Source organism: Bison bison, unplaced genomic scaffold (assembly GCF_000754665.1).
Source record: "Bison bison bison isolate TAMUID 2011002044 unplaced genomic scaffold, Bison_UMD1.0 scf7180017864041, whole genome shotgun sequence".
Taxonomy (NCBI): domain Eukaryota; kingdom Metazoa; phylum Chordata; class Mammalia; order Artiodactyla; family Bovidae; genus Bison; species Bison bison.
This window is the reverse complement of record NW_011494613.1, coordinates 7,244,234-7,255,185: the sequence shown is the minus strand read 5'-3', so window position 1 is coordinate 7,255,185 and position 10,952 is coordinate 7,244,234. Positions and strand designations below refer to the sequence as shown.

Here is a 10,952-nt window from a genome sequence, read left to right as displayed (position 1 = left end):
ATCATTACTTTTCATAACAGAGTAGTATAGCTGCTGCTGCTGCTGCTAAGTCACTTCAGTCGTGTCCGACTCTGTGCGACCCCAGAGATGGCAGCCCACCAGGCTCCCCCGTCCATGGGATTTTCCAGGGAAGAACACTGGAGTGGGTGCCATTTCCTTCTCCAATGCATGAAAGTGAAAAGTGAAAATGAAGTCGCTCAGTCGTGTCCGACTATTCACAACCCCATGGACTGCAGCCTACCAGGCTCCTCCGCCCATGGGATTTTCCAGGCAAGAGTACTGGAGTGGGGTGCCATTGCCTTCTCTCAGAGTAGTATAGATCTCTTTATAAAAACCCTTGGTACAACTGCATGTGAAACCACATGGATTCTGTCCCCAAGCATCAGAAATCAGGACTACTACTGTGAAACTACCAATAAAAAATAGCAAAGTATTGCTAAAGAGGTTTACAGAATTTCTCTGTATCTTTAGTAAAAGCTACTTGTATGCTATGATGAATACAGGACAAACCCAAGTGATTCAGATACTGGATGTATGCCAGGCTCACTATTATGTGACTCATTCCTGGATACCAGTTTCCAGAATGAGGATATTTACATATAACTGCATCAATAAAATCCATGAATAATATAGATCCACTCTCATTATCACTCTAATTGCTACATATAGAGTCATTCTTTAATTAAATCTGATCTAAATTTAAGGGTCTACCATTTCACTTCAAGATGCATATAATAAATATGAAAAGTACTTCAAAACACAATCCTAATAAAATGAAAACATTTTGTTAAATTGCATATAAAATGTTTTGTCTGTATTTCTGTTTCAGTCCTCTTTATTAAGTAGAGAATTCTTATTATGGAAAAGTGTATCCTTCTGTCTCTTTATAAATAATGGATGCATATTTTCAATTGCAAATTATTTCTGTGTTAGAATCATTGTTAGTAGGTATTGAAATAATCTAGGAGGCACTCATTTGCCTGTAATGGAATACTATCTTCAAGACATAAATAAGTAAGCAGGTATTAAAAAGTTATTTGTTTTCTAGATATTAAACAGTGTGTTAAGGCTTCAGGATTTAGCACAGTAATCCATATTTGCATGCAAGTGATCACAAAGAAAGCCAGATTCTTATTACGGATTTAGAACTGTCTGATACTAACAGGAATAGTCATCTTAAAACAAAAGTTGCTTTTACCTCAGCACCAAAGTTTTCACCTCAGTGGCTAAAACTTATTTGCCTGATCTTTCACCATATACAAACACAGAAAATGTGTTTTTATGTCAAGTAAGTTATACCTTGAATATTCCTAACAGCCCATTAATTAATAAGAGAAACGACCATGCTGCAAGGTCAGAGTTGTCATTCATACAGCTTTACATATGTAAACAGGGGTGATGGAAGGTTATCATCTAGAGGAACCCATACATTACCTCCTGCTTGTCTGCATTCCCAGTGGCGCGCCTTATTTATTCCCTCTCGGTGGGTGATAAAGTACGTTCAGCACCACTGGTGTTCTTAAACATTCTATTAACAGATATTATATACCTTTGTGTCAAAACCATATCATCCAGGTTAAATGTACAAAGTTAGCAGTTTTCAAAATCAAGTCTCTAGGTTTTCTTATATTACTAATATTTTCAGCTAGTAATGATATGTCTCTAAGGTCTCTGATTTTTACACATCTTTCCATGTAGTTCTGAGTATATATTTTAATATTTCCTCCCTTCATGTTATGTCATTAGCAGTATTAAGTTGCTGTTTATGATCAATATAGCATACACATTTTCTCCCAATCTATGAGTTTCTTCACGGTAAAATGAATTTTTTTCTAAAAGAAGCCTTTGTACTGCCAATTTTTCCCCTTTCTGTAAAGCCTCCCACACACTACTTAATATTGATGGAGAGATGCCTTGGTATACCCAGAGAATTCCAAATCTGACATATGTTAAAATACTCCTAGTGCATAGCATAGTGATTCAAAAGAGGTGAACTGCATAGCCAGTGGAACAGGGTGCTCGTCACAATAAACTGGGTAAGGTTGGGTCCATATAAACTGGATTTTTTCCAATGAGTTTCTTAGCCAATGCTTTGCAATTAAGATTGCTGCCATGCATCTAATGTCGGTTGCCAGAAGTACTCTCCACATGACATCAATTTCTTCTGGCCCTAAATGTAAAGTAATCATTATCTCCTAAAGGTAAGCATTTCTTCAGACCTCTTCCCAGGACTCTTCACAGTAAGAGCTATAGTATTAGCAACCCACAGGGCCAGCAGTAACATTAGACAGAGCAGAGGCCTTTCTACATCAAATACTGCCAGCTAAGACATTTTTAATTTTGGTGTCAGTACTTAAGGGCTTTAGGGAGAACCATGCATTCTCTCACTAGCTTCTGGAATCTTTACCTAAATGGGACAAGGCATCAGCACATTAACAATAGTCCGGGGCTGAAACCTATCTCTGAGGCCCAGACAAACTCCACCACTAATAAGAATTACACTGGCATAATCTCACATACAGGTAAGCTCTTTTTCCCCTGAACGTCTGTGTAGCTTTCCTTCACTGTTTATCTTTTGCTAGTTCTTTCTGCCAGAGAAGGCGATGGCACCCCACTCCAGCACTCTTGCCTGGAAAATCCCATGGACGGAGGAGCCTGGTAGGCTGCAGTCCATGGGGTCGCTAAGAGTCGGACACGACTAAGCAACTTCACTTTCACTTTTCACTTTCATGCACTGGAGAAGGAAATGGCAGCCCACTCCAGTGTTCTTCCCTGGAGAATCCCAGGGACGGCGGAGCCTGGTGGGCTGCCATCCATGGGGTCACACAGAGTCGGACACGACTGAAGTGACTTAGCAGCAGCAGCAGCAGTTCTTTCTGCATTGTAATGCCCTTACTTCTCTTGAAAGAAAGTGAAAGTCTCTCAGTCATGTCCAACTCTTTGCAACCCCATGAACTATATAGTCCATGGAATTCTCCAGGCCAGAACACTGGAGTGGGTGTGTGTGAGTATGAGTGTGAAAGTCGCTCAGTCGTGTCTGATTCTTTGTGACCCCATGGACTAAAGAGTCCATGGAATTCTCTAGGCCAGAATACTGGGGTGGGTAGACTTTCCTTTCTCCAGGGGATCTTCCCAACCTAGGGATCAAACTCCCGCATTGTAGGCAAATTCTTTATCAGCTTCTCCTACTGAGCTACAATTATTTTTAGACGAAAATTTTAGTTAGATTCATTTGTATCTGCTTCATAAGAGCAAAGACGGGTCTTGATCTGCCATGGATCACAAAACAAGACCATGAAGAATGATGCTGAGCTAAGAAGGGAGGTAGGGCAGCAGTATAAGGGCACTGGAAAAGCAGCCACCCACTGTGAATGGTGAGCCTGAAGTAAAATGGGGTCATGCTCTGAAAAGAGGAAAATACAAAAACAAATCAACAGATCTAATAATTGATGTTAATACTTAAAAATTTTGTTCTGGTTAATGTCATCAGACCCTTTATTTTCTACAATAAAAGTAAAATAATGTTCATGTTTTACATGATAGAAGCTTCCTGTGCCTTGGATTTAACACTCATATTTAAACATTTGAACATTCATATTTAACATATACCATTGTCAGTATAGATGTAAACACATTTAGGCCACTACTTGCAAAGCTATTAGTTCTAGAAATAAAAGGCCTAGCTCTTGTCAGTAGAATCAGAGTTTCAGGAACTTTATAACAAAGTCATGAAAGTCATAAGGAAAACTATCTCTGTAAGTCACTAAAGAAAAGCAAACAACAAAATAAAAACAACAAAAAGACTTGAGTTGATAGAAAGGCAAAATATAAACACTAATTTTTCAGTAACATTTCCTGTCTGTGGCAATTTTCTCTGATACCCTAGTGATTATTTTACAGATCTCAGAGACTTTTTCTCTCTTAAAACACATACACACACAGGGGTATGGGGAGGGAGGGGCCCTATGCGTGCTTTCACAGTGCCTAAAGAAAAAAAAAGGAGACACAATATTGAGCAAAATGCACATGGACTATGACTTTACCGGGTTTTCATCCTGGAGGAGAAGTCAGTTTTAGTCAAGAGATGTCAATGAGACAAGATGTCAATGAATTAGTTATACGGTGCTGAGAGACCCTGAAATACAAGGGGATGATCTTGTCAGGTGGAGCAAGAAATGGTTATTTCAGGAAGCAAATACTGTGTTGAGAAACTAGGCAAAAAGGAGATGGGAGTGGTTATCCCACTTACGGAGAATCAACCATGGAGGTCACATGACAGGGAAGAAGCCCTGAAAGGCATCTTTCAGGGAGGAAGGGAGCATCGTGTGGGTTGAGGTGGAGGCATTTATAAAAAGTGGTCACCCATGGGAGTGTTGTAAGCCATGATAAAACTTGGTCTATGTTTTAAGGGGAATGGTCTTTAGAGAAGCATGTCATCTCAATTTTCTATTTTGTAAAGCTCTATCTGCTACCTATGGAGACAGAATAACTGTATCAGTGCAAGTGAGCAGATAATTCAGGAGGCCTCTGGAGTAGCCCAGGGGAGAAATTATGGTAAGACCAGGGTACAGATGGTCCCAAATGGAGAAAAGCAGATGAATTTAAGAAATATTTTGGTAGGTAAATATGACCAGATTAGGTGGAGGAATCGTGGAACACAAGAGTGAGGAGACAGATGATTCTTATTTTTCTCCAGGTACAGGATGATGTCATTTACCAAGCTCAAGTCTATCAAAAAAGCGTGTTTGTAGAGATGGCCAAGAGCTTAGTTTGCGACATGTTAAATTAAGGCACTTAGGTGATTGGACATATCAATTGGGAAATGACTGGCACTAAGTAAATAAATAAATGAAAGTCAATATAAAGCTTTTTATTCTCCCTTCTTTTCATACTGAGCACTGCATGATGTAACTCTCTGCTCTACCTTTCAGGATTATCGAACCTAATTCATGTATTTACTTCAGTGTGTCAATTTGTCCTATCAATAAACCTAATTCTCTATGTTTTTGGGGCTCAAACATCTGGAATTATTTCAAATATCAATGATTTCAATGATTTAGCCATACATATATGGGTAAAGATATATGTATATATCTGAAGTTAAAAAAAAATAAAACACTGGTTGAGAGCATATTCAAATTTTTAAAGTTACCTTATATTTATATTACATATTTAATGTCATTAAGGCTACTTTTGGAGAAGGAAATGGCAACCCTCTCCAGTATTTTTGCCTGGAGAATCCCACAGACAGAGGAACCTGGCGGGCTGCAGTCCATGGGTTGCACAGGGTCCGACATGATTGAAGTGATATAGCACAGCACAAGGCCACCTTACTCTTTAGAAGGCATACTAGCCTTGTAACTATCATTGCTACTATGAGTATATTAAATTATGTTTAGGAAACCAGTCATGAATATTCATTGGAAGGACTGATGCTGAAGCTGAAACTCCAGTGCTTTGGCCACCTGATGCGAAGAACTGACTCATTGGAAAAGACCCTGATGCTGGGAAAGATTGAAAGTGGGAGGAGAAGGGGATGACAGAGGATGAGATGGTTGGATGGCATCACTGACATGATGGACATGAGTTTGAGTAGGCTCTGGGAGTTGGTAATGGACAAGAAAGCCTGGCGTGCTTGGCGTCCATGGAGTCACAAAGAGTCGGACATGGCTGAGCGACTGAACTGAACTGAACTGATATATTTACACAGGCATGTACATCTCCTCTTCAGACACTATTCTTTATTCTTTAAATTTATCTGTGCTTTAGCTAAACAAGAACAGCAAAAACTGAGAAAAGTATTCTCTTCTGATCAAAACTGATTGAAAAGGCCACAGTGAGAGGAATAACCATCATAATACCACCACCTCAACTGACCTGCACTAATAACAAACATGCCTTCCATCATCTCATTCTTTCACTACTTCTCCATTCATTACTGCCACTAAGAAAGTTCCCAGTATCCCATTTAGTTTTTTAAAGGGATTTTAATGGATGTGCTATGAATTTTCAATGAGCTATTTGAAATTTGAGGAACCTAATTAGGAATGTATTTACTTTCCCTTTTTTAAGTGTAATTAATTCCATGCAAGACTTTTAGCCTAATGTTACTCCAAAGGAAAAAATAAAATGGAAAAGGAGGTTCTACTTTTACAGACTAATGGACTGGCAATTAAAAAAATTGAATTAAACATTAACTCAGAAGAGTCGTTTTCAATATATAAATTATTTCTGTTTAGCCTTCTGTTGCCAGGTTAATTAAGTAAATCCCTTTGGCCTTGATTATAGCCATTAGTAAATGAAAATGTAGTTGAATTCACTAAGTCTTGTGATTTACACTAGGGAATCTACATCAGTAAATACATTTCCTTTGGCTAACAGCTTTCATAAAGTCTGATGTTTATTTAGAAAAAGTCAACCTTATCCGTGAAATACAAAAATTAATTAATTATATAATTCATTGTTTGGGTGGATAAACTCTCTGCAGCTTCTTGTGGGGTTGGTTGCCTTTAAGAAACAAACCCCAGATAGTCCACATCTAAAAAAAATGTGTCCAATCACCTCAGGCTCAGAGAATATCCTCAATTTCTTTAAGAAAAGAAAAAGGTGGAAAATTTAGAACGTCTTCCTCAAGTTGTTTTATTTAAAAAAAAGCTTAAGGACAAAAGCCATGAAAGCAATTCTTAAGATAAATGAATAAATCATGTACATAAAGAGCACAAAATAATAAAATATACATAGAAAAAACCTACATTAAAATAATGATTTGTAATCTGTCTTCTGTATATTCAGATTCATCATTTTATGCTACAGTTAGAGTTATAATGAATTAACCTCAACATAACCCAATACATTCTTCTGTTTATGTCTTAAAAGTAGTCCTTCTATATTACTTTCAGTACACTAGCAATGATACACTGACGGCCTGTTTTAAATCTTATACAAGGGTAACACTATGATTCAGAAATAAATTCTTAACAGTCTCTATATTCTCTAAGGACAAGACTTGTCTGTTGCTGGCATATTAAGCTGTAATATGTTGCAAAATAAAAGTAAGGTTATTAAGTATCTCCTACTCATTCCCTTCAAGGAAATTTCAATTGCCAAGCACCAAATTACTAGGACAATCTAGGCTACATCAAATTTTGCTGTCTGTAAAAATATACCCATAATCATTTTCTGTATGGTCGCAATGTGATACAAATATATCCTTAACAGCAGCAAGAGGCACTTAAATCAAGAGTTTTGGAGAAGTAAAAAAAGAAATACTCTAAATTTAAACCAATAAACTAAAAAAACAGCAAAAAGATAGAATCTAACTTATGGACCAGGAAAGTCCAAAGTTCGAAATAACTGTCTTTACTATCAAACACTGTGAACACAAATAATCGTGTAATTAATGTATTTCCCTGATTTATCCAGCAACTAGAAAGAAGAGAGACAAACACATAGTTGGGAATTTGATTTCCCTTGTCCTTAGTTTTTCTGAATGCATATGTATAGGCTGCCATAACTCTCCTTCAGTGACACAGAGAACATGTCATTCAGTAAATCAACCAATCAAGAAAAGTACTATTTCTAGCACCAGTCCCTTACCTTCTATGAAGCAACAGGGATCACAGACCTGGAAGGAGTACTAGAGTTTCAAGAATCAAAAAACCAGGGATTTTATCCCATCTTCATAACTCATCAGCTAAGGAACTTTGATAAAATACTTGGTCATTATGAATCTATTTATTCATGTGCAACCATTATTATGCTAATCTCTCCCACATCTATGCCTCAAGACTGCAAACACAATTTGTGATAACACAAGTGAAATCTCAAAAAAATTTTTGAATATTCCATAAGAGTATAGGTTAGCAACATCAATGTGGTAGAATTTGTATCTCCAAAAAGACAGGACTCAAAAAATTAAAGAAATATTCAGTGATGAATAATATTGGCTTTTAATTTGTATATTAATTAGCAAGATTTCTAGTTAGCCTCACCTAAAGTGTTTTTAAACCCACTGGCAATGACCAAACTGAATGCGATCAACTTACTTCTGGAGCCTGAAGAGTTCCTCACAGCAGAGAAGGAGTCAGCACTCTGCCTGGCTGCTGCAGAAGACGGACAGGGTGAAAGCATCTCCAAAGTTGATTCTGAGGATGGTGACAGAAGTAAGGGTGCTCAGCTACTACATATCTTCCCAAACACCTGGCAGAATGGTTACAGGGACTCTTCAAAGGAGACAAGAACAACAACAAAAAAAGCATATCAAAATATGCTAATGCTGTATCTTTGAAAAATATGGTTGCTGTTAACTGTGTGATCAGTTTCAATCTCGATCAGGAATATCACTAAATAGAACTCAAATATTCATAGATTTGCATAATAAGGCTTTCCAGTGGAATCTGTAATATGCTCTGATTCTAATAAATATGTCAGCAGTCTGCTTTTCACTTTTGGAAGTTTTCTTATCTCATAATTGAAAATAGTTTAAACAACTGAACATCAAAGTTCAATTTTCTTTATTTTTCAATGAATTTAACTTGTAGGCTATTGTTAAATACTAATCATCCCTACTAAGTACCAGAAACCCTACAATGGGGATACAGCAATGAAGGAATGAATATCATTAGTCTTGCCCTCATGGAGTTAAACAGGGCTTTCCTTTCAGCTCAGCTGGTAAAGAATCCGCCTGCAATACAGGTGCTGCTGCTAAGTCGCTTCAGTCATGTCCGACTCGGTGCGACGCCATAGACGGCAGCCCACCAGGCTCCCCAGTCCCTGGGATTCTCCAGGCAAGAATACTGGAGTAGGTTGCCATTTCCTTCTCCAATGCATGAAAGTGAAAAGTGAAAGTGAAGCCCTCAGTTGTGTCTGACTCTTAGCGACTCCATGGACTGCAATACAGGTGACCCCGGTTCAATTCCTGGGTCGGGAAGATCTGCTGGAGAAGGGATAGGCTACCTACTCCAGTATTCTCAGGCTTCCCTCGTGGCTCAGCTAGTAAAGAATCTGCCTGCAATGCAGGAGATCTGGGTTGGGAAGATCCCCTGGAGAAGGGAACGGCTACGCACCCCAGTATTCTGGCCTGGAGAATTCCATGGACTTTATAGCCCATGGGGTCACAAAGAGTTGGACATGATTGAGTGCCTTTAACTTTCATGGAGTTAATAGTTTGCCAAGTTGCCTGTTTTATTCTTAAATAGATAAAATTCACTTATTTCAACCCATACATCTAGGGAGAAAATACAGAGACGTGCCATTTGTATTTTAACTCCACGTCAGCAGATTGCTGATTTCTATCTGTTTCTAAAAGTTCCATGTCAATCTAAATAATAATCAACCTAGCTCTATGAGACACAATATTTACTTGCTTTCCCTCAAGATCTATATAATAGTATCACTGACACTCAATCACTGTCAATTTTTAATGTAGAAATCGGCTAAGTTTTAAAAATGTTCTTGAAATGAGTAAAAGCATTTTTATTTTACTTTGGCTATGACTTATTTTATCCACAGAGACAAACGTGAGGAGTAGTACAATTCTAAAGAGTGAGAATAAAAATAGACTGAAGATGATACAAGGATCACTCGTTTAGCTTATTGTTTCTGCTATCTCCATTTGTAAAGATGTGTGAATGATCTTATAAAGTCAAATTTTAATATGTTAGAGATGTAAAAATTATGACTTTATCCAAAGAGAAAGGTAAACTATTGCTAAGTTAATATGGAATTTATTCCAAAATTCTAAAAATCAATGCACAGATAAAAGATAAAGTTGACTAAAAGTACAAGAATCTGCCTGCAATGCAGGAGACCTGGGTTTGATCCCTGAGTTGGAAAGATCCCCTGGAGAATGGAATGGCTACCCACTCCAGTATTTTCTAGCTTGGAGAATTCCATAGACTATTCCACGGGGTTGGAGAATCAGATATGACTGAGAAACTTTCACTTTTCACATTACATTTTCTTTATTTCAAAGTATTTTTATGAATTTGACAACCAATGCTATCTTTAAAATTTATATTTATTATAAAAGAAATATGTTATTATAAAATTATAGAATAAATAAGACATAACCCCTATCAGTTCAGTTCAGTTACTCAATCATGTTCAACTCTTTGCAACCCCATGAACTGCAGCATGACAGGTCTCCCTGTCCATCACCAACTCCTGGAGTTCACCCAAACTCATGTCCATAGAGTTGGTGATGCCATCCAGCCATCTCATCCTCTGTTGTTCCCTTCTCCTGCACCTAATCCCTCCCAGCATCAGAGTCTTTTCCAATGAATAAACTCTTCACATGAGGTGGCCAAAGTATTGGAGTTTCAGCTTTAGCATCAGTCCTTCCAAAGAACAACCAGGACTGATCTCCTTTAGAATGGACTGGCTGGATCTCCTTGCAGTCCAAGGGATTCTCAAGAGTCTTCTCCAACACCACAGTTCAAAAGCATCAATTCTTCGGCACTCAGCTTTCTTCACAGTCTAACTTTCACATCCATACATGACTACTGGAAAAACCATAGCCTTGACTAGATGGACCTTTGTTGGCAAAGTAATGTCTCTGCTTTTTATTATCCTATCTAGGTTGGTCATAACTTTCCTTCCAAGGAGTAAGCATCTTTTAATTTCATGGCCACAATCACCATCTGCAGTGATTTTGGAGCCCAGAAAAATAAAGTCTGACATTGTTTCCACTGTTTCCCCATATATTTCCCATGAAGTGATGGGACCGGATGCCATGATCTTCGTTTTCTAAATGTTGAGCTTTAAGCCAACTTTTTCACTCTCCACTTTCACTTTCATCAAGAGGCTTTTGAGTTCCTCTTCACTTTCTGCCATAAGGGTGGTGTCATCTGCATATCTGAGGTTATTGATATTTCTCCTGGCAATCTTGATTCCAGCTTGTGCTTCTTCCAGCCCAGTGTTTCTCATGATGTACTCTGCATAGAAGTTAAATA

The 10,952-nt window shown here is 37.9% G+C and overlaps 1 long non-coding RNA gene across 1 annotated transcript in view; it reads right to left on the bottom strand.

The window, feature by feature from the left end:
• Nucleotides 1-1,440: 1,440 nt before the first annotated feature.
• LOC104985265 overlaps nucleotides 1,441-10,952 on the bottom strand; it is a 176,243-nt gene continuing 166,731 nt past the window's right edge. Inside the window, exons 2-4 of the long non-coding RNA XR_824875.1 lie at nucleotides 8,046-8,222; nucleotides 4,044-4,135; nucleotides 1,441-1,528 (exon numbers count right to left, since the gene is read on the bottom strand). This is a non-coding gene — a long non-coding RNA (uncharacterized LOC104985265). The remainder of the gene's footprint in view (nucleotides 1,529-4,043; nucleotides 4,136-8,045; nucleotides 8,223-10,952) is intronic.